The sequence below is a fragment of the Ursus arctos genome, unplaced genomic scaffold (genome assembly GCF_023065955.2).
Source record: "Ursus arctos isolate Adak ecotype North America unplaced genomic scaffold, UrsArc2.0 scaffold_8, whole genome shotgun sequence".
Classification (NCBI taxonomy): Eukaryota; Metazoa; Chordata; class Mammalia; order Carnivora; family Ursidae; genus Ursus; species Ursus arctos.
In genome coordinates this window covers 35,826,970-35,847,767 of record NW_026623100.1, presented here as the reverse complement: position 1 = coordinate 35,847,767, position 20,798 = coordinate 35,826,970, and the positions used below count along the sequence as shown (strand labels likewise).

The 20,798-nt window shown below is 44.3% G+C and overlaps 1 protein-coding gene across 2 annotated transcripts in view; it reads left to right on the top strand.

Moving 5' to 3' along the window:
• The window catches only part of CD207 (CD207 molecule), a 46,588-nt gene that overhangs the window by 12,980 nt on the left and 12,810 nt on the right, over positions 1-20,798 (top strand). The window contains exons 2-4 of one of the 2 annotated variants that reach the window (XM_057308994.1): positions 6,226-6,369; positions 12,778-12,922; positions 20,351-20,479. The gene's annotated coding sequence lies outside the window, so the exon portion shown is untranslated. The remainder of the gene's footprint in view (positions 1-6,225; positions 6,370-12,777; positions 12,923-20,350; positions 20,480-20,798) is intronic. The other variant, XM_026517383.3, reaches the window with a different exon arrangement.

Genomic DNA, 20,798 nt, shown 5'->3' with positions numbered 1-20,798 from the left:
AAACAATTCCTTACCTTGTCTACAGTAATATGTGTCTTAAAACCATACATATGTTACTGGATTTTTTTTCCAAAATGAGAATATATTCATGCATTATGTGGTTAAAAATTGTGTTAACACAAGCTCATTGTAAAATAATCAGGCTGAAATGTATATAAGTCCTTCTCTTTAATTCTCCCTCCATAAGTAGCATAGCTGATAGTTAAAACGTTGCATGTGCAAACTGTTTTTCATCAAGTTTATACTATTCCTGCTACTCTGCAAATTGCCATTGAAAAAAAGTTTAACAAGAGGCCATGACATTCTTACATATCAGTGGGTGTAGCTCTATCTCAGTTTAAAATATATATATTTTATTTATTTATTTGAGAGAGAGCATGAGGAGGCAGAGGGAGAAGCAGACTCCCTGCCAAGTGGGGACCCCTATGTGGGGCTTGATCCCCAGACCCCAAGATCATGACCCCAGTGGAAGGCAGACTCTTAACAGACTGAGCCCCCTAGGTGCCCCTTTACCTCAGTTTTAATAGCTGTCTAGATAGCATTATATGGATGTTCCATTTTCCCCTCTATTTCAAAAATTAAATAAATAATACATGAATATATTTTAGATCACAAAACAATTCAAACAATGCCAAAACATAACACAAAACAGTGTGTGTTTATATGGTGCTTTCCCTCTTCATGCTTGCCTCCACTATTATCCCACCTTATTCTTCAGAAGTCTGAAGTCATAAATTTGGCTTTTGTTCCTCTAGACATCCCCACTCCAGCCTTTAAAAAATCATTTTGTTTGTTCTCTTGGGCCACACGCTCCCATTTTTGTCCCCACCCTGCCGCGCACTCAATAAGGAACCACTGAATTGTGTTTAGTGTGTATGTCTTTGTTGTCATACTTTCTCACAAAATATGCATTGTTGTGTGTGTGTGTGCTTTTCATTCATGTGCATTGGGTTTTATTTTTCATCTTGTTTTTTTAACATTATTTTTAATAACTTTAGTTTTAAATACTTTTAAATTTTTGGAAAAGTTACAAGAATAGTACAAAGAACTCCACTAAACCCATTTCTTAGCTGCATTTGCTTCATCATTCTCTTTCCCTATATATTTATAAAATTATTGTTATTGACACATTTGAGAGTAAGTGGCAGACACCGTGTCCCCTTATATTTCCAAAGAAGGAAGTCCTTCACCTATATGACCACAGTGCAATGAGCAAAATCAGGACATTGACATGCTATTATATAATCTTCAGACCTTATTCAAAATTTGCCACTTGTGCCAATAATATCCTTTATTATTTTTTTCTGATCCAGGATCTAATCCAGTATCACTTATTGCGTTTAGTTTTTGAATTCTTATTAGTCTCCATTAACTGAAAACAGTTCATCAACTTTTCTTTGCCTTTTTGTAACACAAACATTTTTTGAAGAACATGAACCAGTTATTTTTTATGTGTTAGGGTTTCTTGCTTTATTTTAAGCAGTCTGAAACTTAAGAAAAAGTTGTCAGGTATAAAGAACTCACCCTGCCCTGGACCCATTTGAGCATAAATTGCTGACATATGCATTATTTTGTATTTCCAACAAACATATGCTTTATTTTGTATTTCCCTCATAATCCTAATGCAATCGTCAAAATAATAAAATCAACAATATCTTCATGGATGACTCAGACCTCATTATGGTTTGCCAGTTGTCTGGACAATATCTCTATAGCAAAAAGATCCAGCCAAGATTACATCCTGTGTTTCGTTGTCATTGTCTCCTCATTCATCCTCAATCTGTAACAGTTTCAGTCTTTTACTGACTTCCACGGCCAGTTATTATGTGTAATACCTGTCGGTGTGGGTTTGTCTGATATTTCCACATGGTTCAATTTAGATTATGCATCTTTGGGCAGGAACACCACTGACGTGGTGCTGAATTCTCTCACTGTATCCTACAGATGGGACATGATTTTTATTTATCCAGTTATGGGTGATGTTAATTTTGATCATTTGAGTGAGGTGGTGTTTGCTAAGTTCCTCTCTGTAAAGTTAGTATTTTTTCCTTTGTAATTAATAAATATTTTCCAAGGAGGAACTCTGAGACTATATATATATCCTATTACTCATCAAATTTTCTACGCATTGTTTATAACAATAAATACAACGGATTCATGTTTTATTCAATGGGTTATAACACGTTACTATCATTATTTACTTAATTTGCAAATTATCCCAAATGTAGTCAGTGGGACTCCCTTCAGCTGGCTTCTGAGTCCTTTTTTGGGGGGGGCAGCTTTGTTGAGATATAATTCACATACCATACAATTCACCTATTTAAAGTATATAATTCAGTGGTTTTTAGTTGGCTCACAGAGTTGTGCAATCATCCCACAATCAATTTTAGAACATTTTCATCACTCCAATGAGAAGCCTTTAGCTAATCTACTCTCAATCCACCCATGCCTCCAGGCTGTAGGCAATTAATAATCTCCTTTCTGTGTGTATAGCTTTACCTATCCTGGACATTTCATGTAAATGCAATTGTATAACATGCGGTCTTTTGTGACCGGCTTTTCTTTTTTCTTTTTTTTTTTTTTTAAAGATTTTATTTATTTATTTGACAGAGATAGAGACAGCCAGCGAGAGAGGGAACACAAGCAGGGGAAGTGCGAGAGGAAGAAGCAGGCTCATAGTGGAGGAGCCTGATGTGGGGCTCGATCCCATAACGCCGGGATCACGCCCTGAGCCGAAGGCAGACGCTTAACCGCTGTGCCACCCAGGAGCCCCGAGACTGGCTTTTCTGAGTTAGCATCATTTTTTCAAGATTCATCCACCTTGTAGCATGTAACAGTCCTTTATTCCTTACTAATGCCAAAGAATGTTCCATTGTATGGACATATGCATTTTATCCATTCATCAGGTGATGAACTGTTATTACTGTTTTACTGTTATTAATAATGTTGTTGTGAATGTTCTTGTAAAAGTTTTAGTGTGGTCATATGTTTTCCTTTCTCTTGCATATATACCTAGGAGTGGAATTCCTGGGTTGAAGAGTTAACTCTGTGTTTAACTGACTGAGAAACTGCCACACTGTTTTCCAAAGTGTCCGCACCATTTTATGTTTCTACCAGCAATACGTGAGGGTTCCAGTTTTCCCTATATTTTTATTGTTACTTGATATTATCTGTCTTTTTGATTATAGTCATCCCAGTAGGTGTGACGTGGTATCTTATTATGGTTTTGACATACATTTCTCTGATGATTAATGATGTTGACTATCTTTTCATGTGTCTATTGGCCATTTGTATATCCTTTGAGAAATATCTATTCAGATCCTTTGCCCATTTTTAATTGGGTTACTTGGCTTTATATTATTGAGTTGTAAGGGTTATTTATATATTCTAGATACAAGTCCTTTATCGGATATATGATTTGCAAATATATCTCCCATTCTGTGGGTTGTCTTGTCATTTTCCTGATAGCGTTCTTTGAAGCACAAACATATTTACTTTTGATGAAGTCCAATTTATTTATGTCTTTGGTTGCTTATACTTTTGCTATTATATTTAAGAAACCATTGCCAAGTCAAAGGTCATGAAGACCAGGGACTCAGTCAGAGACAAGAGTTTGGGAAGAAAGAAGACATCACTGAGAGGTGCTCTTGGTTTTAGATATATAAAAAGAGCATTGCAGGTCTCGTTAGGCAGTGAGGACTGTCCCCAAGAGCAGAGCTGGGCACAGAGGAATAGTCAACCATCCTGGCTAGGGCATGACAGACAGTGGGGGGAAGAGGCCACAAGCTTCCCAAAGCTACCCTGTAGATTCTATCAGTTTCAGAGTCAGAGGCTTTGGAGGGAGGCACAGGGAGTTGTGGGTCCCTGGATGGGAGTAAGAAGTGATAGTTTTTATAAAACAGTCACTGCCCCCATCACTGTCCTGGTGTGAATAGATGGACAAGTGGACATTTGCCTGATCACAGACTTACTCACAGTCTGAGTTTCTACTCTCCATGGGGACTACCAGGATGCAGGTTTTTGCTATGTACAGTTTGGGCAGGTCATGCATTATGCAAGGTCACCTGGCCCAGAAGTCACATGGGGACTGAAAACCAGCGCGAGCTAACTTTCACAAGGGTGCTGTGTGGGTTAGAGGTGGACTTGCCTTTGGGCCACAAGGGAGAAGACAGTGCCCAGGGCTCCCTGGCCTCAGGCTCACTAAGGAAACTGTCCAGTGGAGAGTCCGCAGGACCTCTTTCTCACAAGTCACCTCTTCCTGAATAGGACATGTTTTCCTTCCCAACAGTCCCTCAGGGCTCTGCAGTCCCTCTGGGGAGATCCTACTCCATGTCCCTTTGGGCTGAGCCTGAGTGGGCTGTGCAGTGAACAGAGGGGTAGAATTTTCACAGGCTGCAGGTTGAGGTAAGGGCTGAGCTTCCAGCTGTGTTTTGGGGAGAGAGTTGAGTAGGGCTAATTATATATACCGACTTCTGGCAGTTGAGGCAGGAGCTAGAAAGAGGTGGTGTTCCCTCCTCTTCCTTTCGGATCGACAGCCTCAGCGACAAGACACAAGCACGGATAGAGTCAGGCAGAGTCAAAGACACAGAAGTGGGTGGAGACCCAGGCCCAGACAAAGCACTCTCAGGCGGACTAAACACCCCTCGCCCTGGGCTAGATGGACCACGGGGGGCTCAGGGAGGGAGCAGCCCATCCTTCCACACAGCAGGGAGGTCAGACTGCTGGCATGGAGCAAACCCCTTGGGCTCCATGGGGCTAGAGTCTGAGGGTCTGAACAGATGATTTGGACTGAGGTCTGAGCAGGGGCTCTGTCGGCCCCCGGTGGAAGTCTCACGATCTCATCCCAACTCAGCACCTTGGCTTCTCCCTGGCCCCCTGAGCAGTCATTTTTATCAGGGCTGCTGCTGTGCCCTAGTAATACCAAGTTGACTGACTCGCACTATCTACCCAGGGGAGCTCGCTGAATCAGCTCCTGTGGTGGGTCGGGGTGAGGGTTACTGGGGGAGGAGATGCACAGAATGGCAATAATGATGTAATAAGAAAAGTGCTGATAAGGGTCAACATTTATTATGCACTTACTTGTGCGCTTGTGAGCTCCGTAATGACCCAGGGAAGTGGGGTCTACTATCCCCATTTAATAGACAGGAAAGCCAGGGCTCAGACAGGCTAGATAACGTGCCTAAAGTCACACAGTAAACGGTGAAGCTGAAAGTCTTTCAGTCTCAGGCGGAAGCCTGTTTCCTCCGCCGCTGCACCACTCGACCCCTGGCCACACCACACCGATGGTAGTGGGGCGAGCATGTAAGCACTCCGTCCGGGGTGGCGGGGACGGCTGGGGTCGCGCCAGGCATGCTTGCTCCTGCCACGTCCTATCTTTTCGCTGATTTTACCCGGAGGCTGGGCGCTTCTCTTCTCTTCCTCGCCGCCCCCAATTAGGTGCCAGCCCACCCTCCAGCCGCGCCGTCGTTAGCTCGGGGCCCCAAGCAGCGAGGCGTCCTCGTGTCGCCCCCTGCTGGTTACGAGCTTACGCGACGAGGGGGTTTCGCCCCGCACCGACCACCCTGCGCATGCGCCCTGGACGAGGGCGCCGGCCCTCTCGGTTCTCCCAGCCTCCTCCAGCCGGATCCAGAACAGAGGTGAAGTCGGGGGGAATGTCTCGAACAGAGGGCAGGCCCGAGACGCTGGTCGCGGGTCTCATTTCTCTGGCTTACCTGTCTGCGCCAGGTGCTGGAGTCCGCTGTTCCTAAACCCCGGTCCCTCTGCAGGGGGCGGTAAGGGGGCGGGACCGAGAGCCCCCTGACCACCTGGAGCCCAGAGAGCGGTGGCCGCGGGGCCAAAGGAGCGGCCTATATTGGTTTCCGAGTTCCTTCCTGAGTTCTGAGGGTCCCAGGATGATGAAAACGCCCACCTTGTGGTAGTGAACAACAGCAGCCTCCACCACAGACTGCCTGGCACCACCATCCTCCTCCCCTCCGTGTCTTCATTTTCATTGTCTGGTAGGGGGAACAGACAGGAGCGAATAGCACAGGCTGATAGTACGAGAAAAACTGAGTATAAAGTACAAGCCTGGTGCCAGGAGGTCGGGGGTCACCAAGACGTTGCACCTGAACAAGCACGGTAGACTGTACGAGGCCACCAGTGGAACTTTCCCGTGCAAAAGGGCCCTGGGAAGAGAGATGTGGTGGGGCAGTTCTGATGTGTGTCTTCGTGTCTGCTTTGTTCCAGGCCTCACCTGTCTCTTTCCTGAGCTTCCCGTCATACATCTTGGCAGATTGCGGGAGATTAGATCCTTTGAGACCATGGGGTGACAGTTCTTAACTGTGTTTGCCAACTTAAGCAAGAGGACAATCGTTATCTTTAACCGAACAGGTAAAACATGACAACAAAAATACCAGATATGTTGGAGAAGTTGGGTCCTCCAAAAGATCAGGAGGACAGGCCCTTCCTAGCCCCCTCTTCTGTCCTGTGAGAAGGACTTCCCTGACTATTAGTCTCCAGGAGAACAGTCACAGAGGAGAGTCAGAGGCTGTTACTCTCATCTCTAAATTTGTTTCTGTGGCTCAGTGTTGTTGTATATGTAAGGTTGGAGGAAATGGCCTATGGCCGTTAATTCATTGACCTGTCAGCATGTGGGATCCTGGTGCTCCTCAGGTCACTGGCCCTGGATGTGGTGGACCCCTGTTCAGGACAATGGCTAGGGGACACTCATAAGAGCAAATGTGTGGCTTGTGGGAGTGAGAATCATCTAAAATGAGCCTGGAGGATGCCACTGGGAATTTGTGGTATTTTGGATACTGGGCCCACTTCGGCAAAGTAGCATTCTGCAAGGCCAAATGAATGAGCAGAGAAAATATGATAGATACACAGATAATGAAATTGTGTGGTAAAAAGTGATCAGGACCTTAAAATGATTGCCGCCAGTGTGGGCTGAGAGCTCAGAGGAGAGAGGATCTTCTTGCTTTGGTGTTCGGAGAAGGTTTAATGAAGGAAGTGGCATTTTTTGGGTGGGTTGTGAAAATGGAGAGGATTTCAGCAGGCTGACAGGGCAGTGTTGTACCCACCTACACATTATAGTCACAGGCTGGGGGAGGACCCTGGAACCTGAAGATAAGATACTGAATGTGTTTTTGAGATACTTATTAGCTTAAAAAATATGATGAAAAATAAAGAGGTACAAAAAAGCATAACAGCTTAAATTCCCTACCCCAGTCCCTAATCACTCAGGTACCCTTTTCAGAAGCCTTCAATAGTGTTAGTTTCTCCTGTAACCTTCCAGGTTTTGGTTTCAACAAGGAAAGAAAACTTCATTATTATTATTATAGAAACCTAATAGAAACAAGAGAAAAGGAAGCTACACTTAGATGAAGGTAATAGTAGGCAATAATTGAGAATAAGGCAAAGTTACAACATCCCAGCTCATCAGCCACGGAAGCTCCATGGAAACAGCCAGGCTGGAATCCCAATTGAGAGCCAAGGAATGTTATCTGTGCGACTCATGCTGTATGAATAACCTTGGGAGCCCAGTTGTTTAAAACATATTATCTGGGGGTGCCTGGGTGGCGCAGCGGTTGAGCGTCTGCCTTCGGCTCAGGGCGTGATCCCGGCGTTATGGGATCCAGCCCCACGGCAGGCTCCTCCGCTATGAGCCTGCTTCTTCCTCTCCCACTCCGCTGCTTGTGTTCCTCTCTCGCTGGCTGTCTCTCTCCGTCAAATAAATAAATAAAATCTTAAAAAAAACCCCATGTTATCTGGCTTCTAGGTCAAAACTGGTGCTTCTGTTCTGGATGCCAAGAGCTACAATCTTGTCTCACATCCCCTCTTGCTCCATGCTGGGCTGGCCCCCACCCGAATGGAATCCAGGAGGGGAGGCAAACACACAGCCCAGGCTCCTTAGAAATATAAAAACATGATAACGTAGAAGTGCAGCTCGCTGCAAACTGCACGTAGGCAGACAAACGTTTAACTTCAAACCCTGTTATTTGTCCTATAGATACGGTCCTTATGTGGATGGTCAGTTGGAAGTCTCATCTGAGGGGAGGATGCTCCGCCCAGGCCTCTATCAATTTCATTGCCTTGAAAATGTGTCTCCTGAGCTGGTCGGATGCCCCAGAGAAGTTTCTCCCAGCCCCCTGCTAGGAGGGAAAGGCCAGGTGCCAGCAGGTTGGAGGCCAGTGGAGGAAGAAGGCCGGGCATGAGAGTGGAGGTCTCAGCATTTGATAAGCAAACCCAACTTCTCCTGGTCCCTCTGATTACATCTGAAGGAAGTTGGAATTTTCATAAAAGAATTTTACCAAAGATTGAGGGAGAACAATAATAACAACAAAAAGACACACACACACACACACACACACACACACACACACAAAGGAAAGTAAGCAAGTAAGCAAGCGTTCTGTAAAAATAGCTTCTGACCCTACGAGAACAGGCTCACCTTTAAGACCCCTGGGTTCTTTCCTTGTTCACAGCATCTTTGCCAGGATTACCGTGCTCCAGCCTGGAGTTGACCAGAGAAGGCTGATCCGTAATCTCAACTCTGATCGGTTGACTGTGGCTACCTGGTGCACTTTGCTATGGAACTCTCTTTTTTTAGCCTTTTATTATACATTGTAAAGCAAATATAAAAGTAGAGAGACTAGTTTAATGATTGCTATTTACCGATTACCCAGCTTTAGCAACTGACCCATCTTATTTGATCTACATCCCTGTTATTCTCCCTCAAATTGTCTTAAAGCAGATCCCAGATATTATATTTTTATTTATATTATGTATTATTTATTTTATTATATATTGTTTTATTTTATTTATATTATATATTATATTTTACTATAAAAACTCCAATATGTATCTCTAAGAAGTAAGAACTCTCAAAAACAGAAGAACTCTTTAGAAAAACCACAACAATTATACCTACAAATTAGTACTAATTCTTACATTGCCAATATCTAGTCATTGTCTGTATTTCCTATATTATCTCATGTGTCTTTTTATAGGTAGCTTAGTATCCAGACAAACTCCATATACGTTGTATCTATGTGACACATTCTTTTGGGCTTTTAAAATCTGTAACTGTTCAACTTGGGGTGTGTGTGTGTGCGTGGGTGCACATGTGAAGACTAGACTACATATCCTTAGAATTTTTCACTCCGGATTTTGCTGGCCCCTCTGGTGTCTTTGAACATGTTACTCTGTTCCCTGGCAATTAGCGTTAGAGGCCTTATCAGATTCAGGTTCGATTTTTCTTTTCCTGTTTTGGACAATAGAACCTTGTGAGTGGTCCTTGCATCACATCAGGAGGCACTTACTGTCCAGGTGTCTTTCTTTTTGGTGGAGGTCTTCTTTCCCTGGGCAAGAACAGCTTTGGTAGAGCAGGCAAATGTGGAGTCCCCCTGCCACCTGTCTCCTGTTTGCAGGGGGTCTCCTCACAACAGGAACCCCGGCATTTCTAAATGTTCTGGACTCTTGGGACTGATCCCATCAGGGCTTGCTGTATTAAACAGTCACAGCCAGTGGGAGAGAGGCCACCTCCGCTCTGGCTGGTTTCTGAAGACCAAGACTGATTGTCCATGTCTGCTCCTTGGGGACAAGGCCATTCCATAAAGCCATCACCTGTCTCTCTCTGTTCAAAGAATCTGGCTACTTTATACATTTACTGAAGTCTCATGGGTCCTGGCCCAGGGAGTGAGGGATAGGGAGGCGATTACTAGTATTGCTTGCTACATTTATTAAGTGGTCTGGAATCCCTGGAAGACCAGGATTCCATTATAACTATCATCCAATCCTACAAAATTTTAAGGAGGACCAGATTCACATACGTTGTAATAACTATATTCTAAGCCAGGGCCTAGAGCAATTCTGTGTCCAGGCAAAGGTAACGGCGCCATCTATGGGCCGCTGCTGGAGAAAGCATGAGTGTAATTGTGATGAGGAGGAGCAGAGGCAGGGCAGTGGGGAATGGGATTCCAAGCTCTTCCTGTTAATTTTTTTTTATTATGTTCAGTTAGCCAACATATAGTACATCATTAGTATTTGATGTAGTGTTCAACATATTGATTAATGAGGAGCGAGCTCTACAGTGACTTGATCTTTGTTTAATGACCAGATGCACAGCCAGTACTTTGTGGGACACTCGAGGGGCCCCTCTGCAGCTCTCTGGAGTTGAACATCTGTGCAGCTTTCTCCTCTCCGGTTCTCTGGGCTGTGTTCCGTAGCTGCTTCCGTCTTCTTGGACTCTCAGCTCTGTCCCCTGAGTGTGCTGGGCTCTGCCTTTTCTTTCCGTACGCTGTGGAAGCTGTCAAGATACAAGCTGGGCAGCTGTAGGGCTCCCCTCACTTGTTTCCTTCATCTCAGGGATCCCATCTTTCATTGCCTGATGGCCAGTGTCTTTAAGATCGTTGTTTCCTGAATGTTGTCTTTTCTTCCCCTGTTATTCCAGCTTGGCCAGAAGTAGACATCTTCATTCAACCACTTGAGTTTTGAACGAGGTCAAGCCAAATTCCTGGATGGCTTTAAAGACACCACTAGTGGAGTCTCAGCGCATCTCAGTAGATTGGGGCCCAGCCTCTGCTCTCAGGGTTCACACAGTAAAGACATCATTCCTCCCCACACGAGGTGGGTGTGGTTGGTGTCACAGGTGTGTGACACGTCTGGTTTTGTGGTCCCAGGTTACACACTGAGTGTCAGTACTGGCAGGAAATAGTCTTTCCACTTTGTGGGGCATCTTCTTAGTCTTGGTCAGGGGTCCCTGTGACACAGCCTTCTGCATACAGTTGCTTCCTGGTTTCTTTCTTTCTTCCTTTTTTTTTTTTTTTAAATAAGCTCTGTGCCCAGTGTGGGGCTCAAACCATGACCCCGGGATTGAGAGTTGCACGCTTCACCAACTGAGCCAGCCAGGCCCCCCACTTCTTGGTTTTTGTGTCCTCCATCAAGACATGTTTGCCCGAGAGGTTCAGATATTGCTGTCAGAAAATAACAAACACTTGGCTCCACAGCCCTTAGCTGGAAAATTCCTCACTACAGTTCTAGCTTAGGAAAACTCAGAACCTGAGCTGCATCGGGACTGTGGATCTCAGGGAACACCTGGAGGCCAGGCTCAGCCACGGTTGGTATACACCTGCTGGGTCCCCAGATTTGTCACCACTCAGTACCCTACCTATGAGGGGCTGTCAGGCTGCACTAACAATGTTTTAAAAAGAAAATCATAACTTGAGTCTAATTGTTAAGAAACAATCAGGTAAATCCAGAGTTGGAGACATTGTATAAGCAACTGGCCTGTACTCTCCAAAATGTTAATGTCATGAACGATAAAAAGAGGTGTGTGTGTGTGTGTGTGTGTGTGCGTGTGTGTGTGTATGTGTGTGTGTGTGTGTATGAGGCAGTGAGCCTGGTCCAGGTTATAGGAAACTCCAGGACCATAACAATCAAATGCAATGTGCAAACTTTAGTTGGATCCTAGAGTCAGGACCTTCTCCCCCAGGTATAAGGGACTTCTTCTTTTTTTTTTTTAGACATTTGTGTATAGTTCAGATATTGCAGCCACATTAAATTCCTTGAGTGTGGTAATGGTATTATGATTATGGAGGAGAATCTCCTTGTTTTTAGGATAAATGCAGAAATATCAAATACTGTCACCCTGCTTCAGTTTATTTTCAAATGGTTCAGCAAGAAAATATATGTATATGTACATACATATATACATTTGCAAGTGCAAAGGACCTGAGGAAGAAACAAGGTTGGAATATTTCCAAATGTGAAAAAAGCCAGCGAGAAGGAATGGTGAGAGATGGGAACGTGGAGATAGACAGATGCCAGATCCTGGAGTGTTTTGTTGAAGATGATAGATTTTTAATTTTCTTTCCAGCGTAATGAGAATCCTTTGAAGCAAGGGGCTGCCTAATCCCATTATGCATCTCATTTCTTCCCATACCCGGGAAATGTCCCCCCGTGCTTGGAGCTACTATATCCATGGAAAGGGTTTTTGTTCTTTGTAGACACGTAGCCTTTCCCCTACCCATTTCTCCGGTGGCTAAACACTGGGCCTTTGTGTTCCTTGTGGTTCTCACTGCAGGGAAATACCTAGGAACCAGGGGATTCCCTTGTCAAGTCACCCACTCCCAAGAAGGTGACTATAGGCCACATCCAGGAAGGGGAACCGTGCCCATATCAGGGAGTTGTGGTCATGGGGGGCAGCCAGGCCTCTTGTGGCCAGGGAAGAGGAACAGTTCCTTCTGGAATTTACAGAGAGAACTTAAAGCTAGAAATAGCACATTTTTGATGGAAGTGGACAGTAGATGCTCAGAATAGAGGATCCCCAAGAGGGATGGGCGCTCATTCCTTCTATTTTATGCTGGGTCTTTGCATCTTTTCCCCTCTCTGGGTCTCCCTGATAGCATTTAACAGTACCCCTGTCCTTCTGTCACCAACCTACAGCTGCATCCCCTCCTCTCCTTCCTGGAGTGCAAGGTTGGAAAAGAACCACGTAACTGGATAGATTGGGCCACAGGAGGAAAACATCACTTGTCCCTTAGTGGCGTGCTAGAATTAGCCCTTACAGGCTCTCAAGAGCCTATCAAGTGCATCTTTTCTCAACTCTGCTTTCGGTGACATCATATTGGTTACTTAAGGGCCACGGTAGAAATATTTCCACAATGACAGTTGGCAAATATTACAGATCGGGGCTTCCCCTCTAGACCTAGAGAGCCAGTTGTTAAATGTCCTTGAGCGTACTACTGCATATTCCATTTGCTTAAAATTCTCCTCTTTTTTCCCCCCATATTAAAGTTTCCCAGGACTTTTTCCCTGGACTGAAGGACTCAATCTTAAGAGTAGGTTTAGCCTTGAGCGTGGTGCTCATGAAAGACAGCTCCGAAACTACAGCAGAAAATATTCCCTCCCACAAAACTACAGGGAAACAGACCTATTTAAGGTGAGTTCTGATGAAGAGGTATATTGAGAAACTCTACAAAGAGCACCAATCTTACTCTCCTTGCCAGTGAGAAGACTCGTTGAAAGGGTATAATCCTCTTCTGTTTTCATATAACAAAGGAATCTTTTAGGATGTGTGGACTTCAGAGATTGTTAAGTGCTGTGAAATGTAACCTTTCATTCTTGAAAGCCTGTAATCCCGATTGGTTGTCATTCAACAATTCAGTGCCCTGATATCAATATGTACATCGATATATTTTTTCCTGAAGGTATAACTTGAGAGGTTTTGAGTTAGTCCAGAAAAGGAGCTTTGGCATTTCCCTTGCCAACCTCCATGCATGGCGGATTCCTTTTTCAAAGGGTCTCAGAGCCTTTGAAATGTTCCAGGGCCACTGTGCATTCCAGGGCCGCTCATGAATATGTGGTTCCAGGGCTGCCGGTCTGTTTCCGTGCCCCTGGTGAGCTTCCTCTTCCGTTCTCCTCTGCTGCTGTTCTAAATCAGCACTCTTCTTTTCAGTTTCCCGGTGCAACTCCAGCAGATCTTTCCCTCCTGCTTCATCAAACAATCAGGAAAGAGTGAGAGAGAAATAGTCACAGAGAGGCTTGGCGGCAGATTGCTGAGAAAAAATGGTGGTTGGGAGCTGACCAGCTAACCAAACCACTTCCGCCTGACTGGAATGAAAAGAACGAGATGAATACACGTAGCAAAGACCTCACCAGTAGTGCTGAAGCTAGGAATGCCAACATTTTTGAGAAGTGTCCTCTAGACATAAAATTTGGACTCTAAAATTGAAATGAGATAGTATGATCCAACATGGTTCTTTCTGGAGAGTGATTGTGGGGCAGAAGGGGGACCACAGATGACACCAAACCCATTACCAGGTCCTGTTAATTCTGCTCCTAAATACATCTGGAATCCTCCGTATGTCTCTATATGTTCATAGTTTTAATGGGTTTTTTTTGTACACAGGAAAGTTATTCATGTGGATTGTTTCGTCCATATGATTATTGAACTCTCTTGTCAATTTAAATAACTCTTCCAGATGGTTCTTTCAATTTCATAGCTAAAACATCATATCAATCTACAAATCATAATAACCTTGTCATCTTCCCTTGAAAAGAAAAACGTTGGGACCTGCATAAAAGAAACTAAAAAATGTAGATTGACAGATGTAACGGAAAGAGACACCATGTAGGTCTAGATGTAAAGACTATTTTGAGGGTGTCACATCTTCCTAAATTATTTTACAGCTTTACTAAAATGACTAAATTTGCTAAAATTAACCTTTATGTAAAATTGTAATAGGACTTTGTTTTTGTGATTTTCCAAAAGGTAATTTGAAAGAACAAGTTCAGGTTGGCTAAGAAATTTTTATTTAAAAATGGTTAACAAGGGGGATCTGCCATAGTTTAAGATGTTTGGTAAAGCAGTTACTAGTTTGGTAATATTAAAATAATTCTAAAGTTAATAAAACAGAACAGAGAGGCCTTTAACAGACCTGAGAAGAAAACAATGTCAAAGAAAGTATGTGAGGAAGGTACATATTACTCAACAGAATGGTGCTGATATTCTGTGGGTAGCATGGCCTCTTTGGAAGGGGGTGATGATTCTTTGTCTGATTCAACTGGGGAAGTGGAAGACCTCATAGAGCAAACAAAATGGAACTTAGAAATCTGCGGGAACCGCAGTCTCTCTCTGAACCTTCCTTTTTTTTGGCTTCAGGACACTATTTCTCAGAGTGAGAAGTGTCATCCATTAAGTGTAAAAGAAAAATGGTAATGGAAACCCTGTTATAAACAATGTTTGGGTTTTTTTAGATTTTATTGATTTATTTTTGAGAGAGAGAGAGAACGAGCGGGGGAGGGGCAGAGGGACAAGCAGAGTCCCCGCTGAGCAGGGAGCCTGATGTGGGACTTAATCCCAGGACCCTGGGATCGTGACCTAAGCTGAAGGCAGACACTCAACTGACTGAGCCACCCAGGCACCCTAAACAAGGTTAAGCAGGTTTTCTTTCTTTCTTCCTTCCTTTCTTCCTTTCTTTCTTTCTTTCTTTCTTTCTTTCTTTCTTTCTTTCTTTCTTTCTTTCTTTCTTTCGTCTTGTGACTCTGTACACAAGCCTGCATTTTATTTATTTATTTATAATAATATTTTTTTATTATGTTAGTCACCATATAGTACATCCTTGGTTTCTGATGTAAAGTTCCATGATTCATTAGTTGCGTATAACACCCAGTGCACCATGCAATACATGCCCTCCTTAATACCCATCACCAGCCTATCCCATTCCCCCACCCCCCTCCCCTCTGAAGCCCTCAGTTTGTTTCTCAGAGTCTCTCATGGTTCATTCCCCCTTCTGTTTACGCCCCCCATTCTTCTTCCCTTTCTTCTCCTACTGATCTTCCTATTTCTTATGTTCTATAAATGAGTGAAACCATATGATAATTGTCTTTCTCTGCTTGACTTATTTTGCTTAGCATTATCTCCTCCAGTCCCGTCCATGTTGCAGCAAATGTTGAGAAATCGTTCTTTTTGATGGTTGAGTAATATTCCATTGTATATATGGACCACATCTTCTTAATCCATTCATCTGTTGAAGGGCATCTCTGCTCCTTCTGCGATTTAGCTATTGTGGACAATGCTGCTATGAACATTGGGGTGCATATGGCCCTTCTCTTCACTACATCTGTATCTTTGGGGTAAATACCCAGTAGTGCAATTGCTGGATCATAGGGTAGCTCAATTTTTAACTTTTTAAGGGACCTCCACACTGTTTTCCAAAGTGGCTGTACCAATTTAAGCATATTTTCTTAACACAGGACTTCTCAGAACCTTTAATATGCTCACAGTTACCATGAATCTTCAAGAACAGCATACAGCATGGACTGTTTACCAAACTTATTTAACCTTTGAACCCATTTTGAGCATACTTCTGGACTAGTGTTCCATTTAACACACTGCGGGAAAACTGGATCAATCTTAATAGGAAAGGAGATATCTCTGTGGGTATATCAGTTAGGGTTCTTGATTGAAACAACAAGCCCATGTCTGCATAACTTAAGCATAAAAGGAATTTATTGGGAAGGTAACCACTTGGTCTCAGACTCAGTGTGAAGGCTTGGACAATGGGGCAGGTCCAAGGGAAGGAGGACATCAGAGAAGACTCCCAACATGTCCCTTGAAGACTCTCAGATATCTTTGAGCCAGTGCATTATTGTCTCAGTCGTGTAGATGGTGGCCTCTGATTGCCTGAGCCTGGTAACGTGCCAGGGAGCTGGGAAGAAGAAATGTCCTTTTCGTCTTTCGACTCAGAGTTGTGGTCCTATCTACCACTGATTTTGAGATTTCTCTTTATTAAGAAGGGTACTGCTATCCTGGACGAAGAGACAAGTATCTCTGCAGCCCAATACCCAAATACACCCTTTCCCTCATCCAGCACTTCCCCGAGCTGCTCTCACCTGACTAGTGCAGCTATAGGCTATCCGGACGCATCTTCTTTCCAAGAGTAGACAACCCGCTGTCTTTTGAGTTATTGCAATCAGCTCCAAGTCCAGCATCACTGAGTGATGTATCGTCCTCTTTAGTTCTGTCATGATCCCATCTGGGTATCCAATGGTAAGTGAGAGGAAAAAGAAAGAAAAATGAAATTAAATTAAAAAAAAAAGATACATGACACAGCAAGAAGGAAATACAGGAATAGTGGCCTTAACCCTTGTTTCTGCTAAGTTCATGAGGCCACATGACCACCTTCCATGACCATTTATTCTGTCTTCCTTTGCTCTTCAGTCAGCATGTCAACTGCCTATGTTCTTTACTTGGTGGGATGAGTCAGACCTTTGTTTCTGAGCTGTCTTACTCTGTTGGTCATCCCATTTGTTTAGAATACCAGACTTTACAGGTTGAACTAGAAGATAGCCCAGGGTATCTATTGCTTGAGTTGCAGTCATAATCCTCCCTGACTCCTATATTAGTCATCTATTGCTGCCTAACAGATCACCCCCAAACTCAGTGGCTCTAACAACAGACACTCATGATCTCAGTGTTTGTGGGCGAGGAATCTCGGAGTGGCTTAGCTGGGCACCTCTGACTCAGTGTCTGTCATGAGGTTGCATTCAGGCTGTTGGCTGCGACTGCGGTCTCATCTGAAGACACAACTGGTGGGGGAGGGTCATCCAAGATCACAAGGGCATGAGTACCAGGAAGCAGAGATCATTGGGGACCACCTTAGAGGATACCTACCACATCGCATTTGTGTATCAGTGAGGCTTCTTCCCTTAATTGTCAGGATCAACCATCCTACATGGTAGACATGGAGATACACCTCCCAGATTCCCCTTCGAAGAAGAGCTTGTTGCCTGAACTTCTTTGTTGGGGGTGCTGTGAGCAGACGGTTTCCAGCTGTCAGCTCCTTCAGGGAGCCTCAGTTACAGGCATAGCCTCACCCAAGGGCACGTCCTTCCCTGGGTGGCCTGTACCCAATGAACGATTAAGGCAGGGTCAATCAGGCATGGACATTTTAGCCTAACATAGGACAAGTCTGGTGGGTCGTTTATGCTCCAGGGCTCCTCATGGGGCTGACTGAAGTTTGTTGGTCCTGTACTAAGGTTCAACAGTTCAGCTAATCTCCCTGCCCAATCCTGTCTTCTCCGACTCCCTTCCACAGATGTTGGTCCTTCATAAAAAATCTTGTACACCAAACTCCATCTCCACGTCTGCTTTTGGAAAACCCAGTCTGAGACATTGCCAAACTATGATCTTTTTTAAAAAAAACCTGTTTTTCCAGTGGCATGAGATGTTTGAAATAGCCAGATATCAGTCCCAGGTCCTAATTCAGGAGAATCGTGTTCTCTGGTAGAAATATTCCTCCTCTGGGTACCCTAAGTCAGCAGATCCAGACTTTCAGAAATGAAGTAAACCCATTGAGGATGGGTCATTATATGTCAATGTGAGAGATACTACCTAATTGTACTCCTTGGTGTAAGTACTCTAGATCCATGTATTAGGGGAAGAAACAGCCCTACTTAAAGCAGATGCTACATGCTGCAGAGCAGCTCCCAGTGTTTCAAGGCATTGTCTCCTAGCTGGCACTACAATGGACTCTTCAGTGCTCAAGTCCACTGTTGTACAAGGGCAACTATTTCGGGGGGGATGGAAAACGTGAGAAGTCCAGTGAATCTCAGGGGCACAAGCCCATTCCTTTCTTCTTTCACTCTAAAGTGAGTTCCTTAGAAGGACTATGTCGTATGGGATGCCATGACATTCAATACGTGACTATGGATGGTGTTGCTGGGAGAAGCATGGCCATCAGTGAGAACAAATTTAAATTCAAAGTAAGTTTCTTTGGCAGTGAAGACAAAACACTGTCCCCTCCGTGGCAATCAACCAGCTATCAGGTACCACTCTGATCCACCCAGGGAAAGATACCACGTTGAGGGTTCAGAGTTAGCCTCTGTGTTGGAAGCTTGGGTACACAGCAGGAATAGCACCGGAGAGGAGAAATGCCTGCTGTTGAGTCCGTACATAGGCTACATACATGGCACTTTGAACATGAGCCCACAGAGTAGTCACAGAAGAGGCTGGGCAAAGAGGCTGGCTCTCATACACAGAAGGGTCTTTTAGTTTACTGATTATTGAGAGTGTCTTCCTTTAGGGGGCTCTTTGGCAATATTGGCATGGACAAGAATAGTCTCACACTCTGGTCCAATTTACTATCCTACTCCTGATGGAAAGGGTCCAGTGTAATCAATGTCTTAGTAGGTAGATGAGTGTTCCCACCCCTACGTGTATAGAAGTAGGAGTACCGTTATTATGAATAGTGATTATTATAGTAACATTTATTGAGTGCTTACTATATGCTTGCGTTTGTATTAACTCACTGAATCTCTGTCAAAACCCCGTGAGGCAGATAGCATTATCGTGCCCATTTTACAGATAAGGTGGTTGCAGCGCAGAGAAGTTAGTAACTTGCCCAGGCTTATACATTCAAAGTGGTCACACAGATTTGAACCTGGGTGGTCCGTGTCTGGAGCCTTTGTTCTCAGATACCAGGCTGTGCCATCCCTTTGTTTCAGGCTCTCTGACTTATCTTCTTTCTTCCAATGTGCTACCCTCCCTCAGGAAAGCCTCTCGCAGGAATGCCCTTTTCCCTGCCATAAAGTTTACTCCCAGTTTTCCTTAGATCTCAGCTCAGGTGTCACTTCCAGGGAATCCTTCTCTAATCCCCACAGACAAGGTCTTCCCCTCTGCACGCTCAGAGAGCTCCTTGTCCTTTTCCTTCGTGTCACTTAACACAGCGTGTGATATACTTATTTGCGCTACGTTTACTGTAAGCTCCTATATTTATTGCTCACCGCCCAGTGCAGGGCTGGCACCCAGAAGGCTTGCAATAAGCACTTGCTGAATGACTTTGGTGAGAGGTTTGGGGCTTGTTCTTGATTCTCTGTGAATATGTTTGTGTTTTATGTGAGTGACGGACAGTGCGGTGGGTTACTGTTTTCCAGGCCCGGTGCATATACACTTGCAGGCCCAGAGCAGTGAAGCTAGGGAGTCTTGAGGTTTGGGTTTTTCAGGCCACAAGATGGCTCGCTCCTTCCCTTTCTGGGTCAAGATCATTAACTCTGGACAAGTGCTGCCAGACATTTTCATTCACCAATCATCTAGACAGAGCAACTCTTGTTACATAGCACTAAGGTGTTTGCATATGGAGTTCCTTCACTTCACCTGAACTTATGCAGGTGACATACACTCCCCTAAATAAATCATCCACCCAACCAGTGTATGGAAGAGCCAGGATTCCATGCCAGGGCTGAGGTTTTTTGGCTGGATTGATGGTTTTCAGCCTTGACTGCATGTAGGACTCACTCAAGGGTTATTAAAGATGCTGATGCCTGAACCCCAACCCACACCAAATGAGTCAGAATTTTGGGGGGCGTGGCACTGGCATTTTTTACAAACGTGTTCCAGGAGTTGACCCACCACTGTGCTGGGTCCTAGACACATAGCTCTCATTCTCTACCACCCCACCCAGGGAAGAGGGCTGTGTGGGCATGTCATTCTCGTGTGGTTGAGAGTCAGATGTATTAGAAAGGTTTACTTGCAGGGAGTGAAAGCGTGGAACTATATTTCTGTATTGCGTTTTATTTTATTTTGTTTTTTTAAAAGATTTATTTATTTTAGACAGAGAGAGAGAGAGAAGGGGCAGAGGGAGAGAATCTTCAAGCAGACTCCCCATTGAGCACAGAGCCTGACATGGGGCTCAGTCCCACGACCCATGAGATCACAACCTGAGCTAAAACCAAGAGTCAGGTGCTCAACCAACTGAGCCACCCAGGTGCCTCTGTATCTCTGTACTGTGTTTTAAATAGGAGTATTTTGGGAAAATGTCATATTTTACACCATTTTAAACTGCAAGTTTTTTTGTTGTTGCTTTAGGCTTAATCAAGAAAACAGGTGGAATGCCAAGAATTATCCAGAGAGAACTGCACTCTGCGGCAGGGCAGGAACCATGGCTGTTTTGTTCAAGGCGAATTCCCAGCATGTAGGCATAGAGCTTGGCACACAGTGAGTACTTGATAAATTTCATCAGATGGGTGAATGGATGCTGGAGTGAATGAGTGAGAGGCAATACCATGCATTTCTGTGGGGATATTCCCAGTGGAGATAAGATAGAAGACACTTGTCCTAAGGGTCCTGGATGAAAGCTGCAGCTGTACGGAGCAGGGACATCCCTAGGGAGCAGCTGGAGGCAAACGAAGTTTAAGGTTCCCTTTAGGAAGACTGACCCAGTTAAAGGGCCAGCTGGAGAGCATAAGTTGGGGAAAGAAGTTCATACATAGTAAGATGGGAAAAGAAACTAAAAACATAAAGTGGTGGCTGAGAG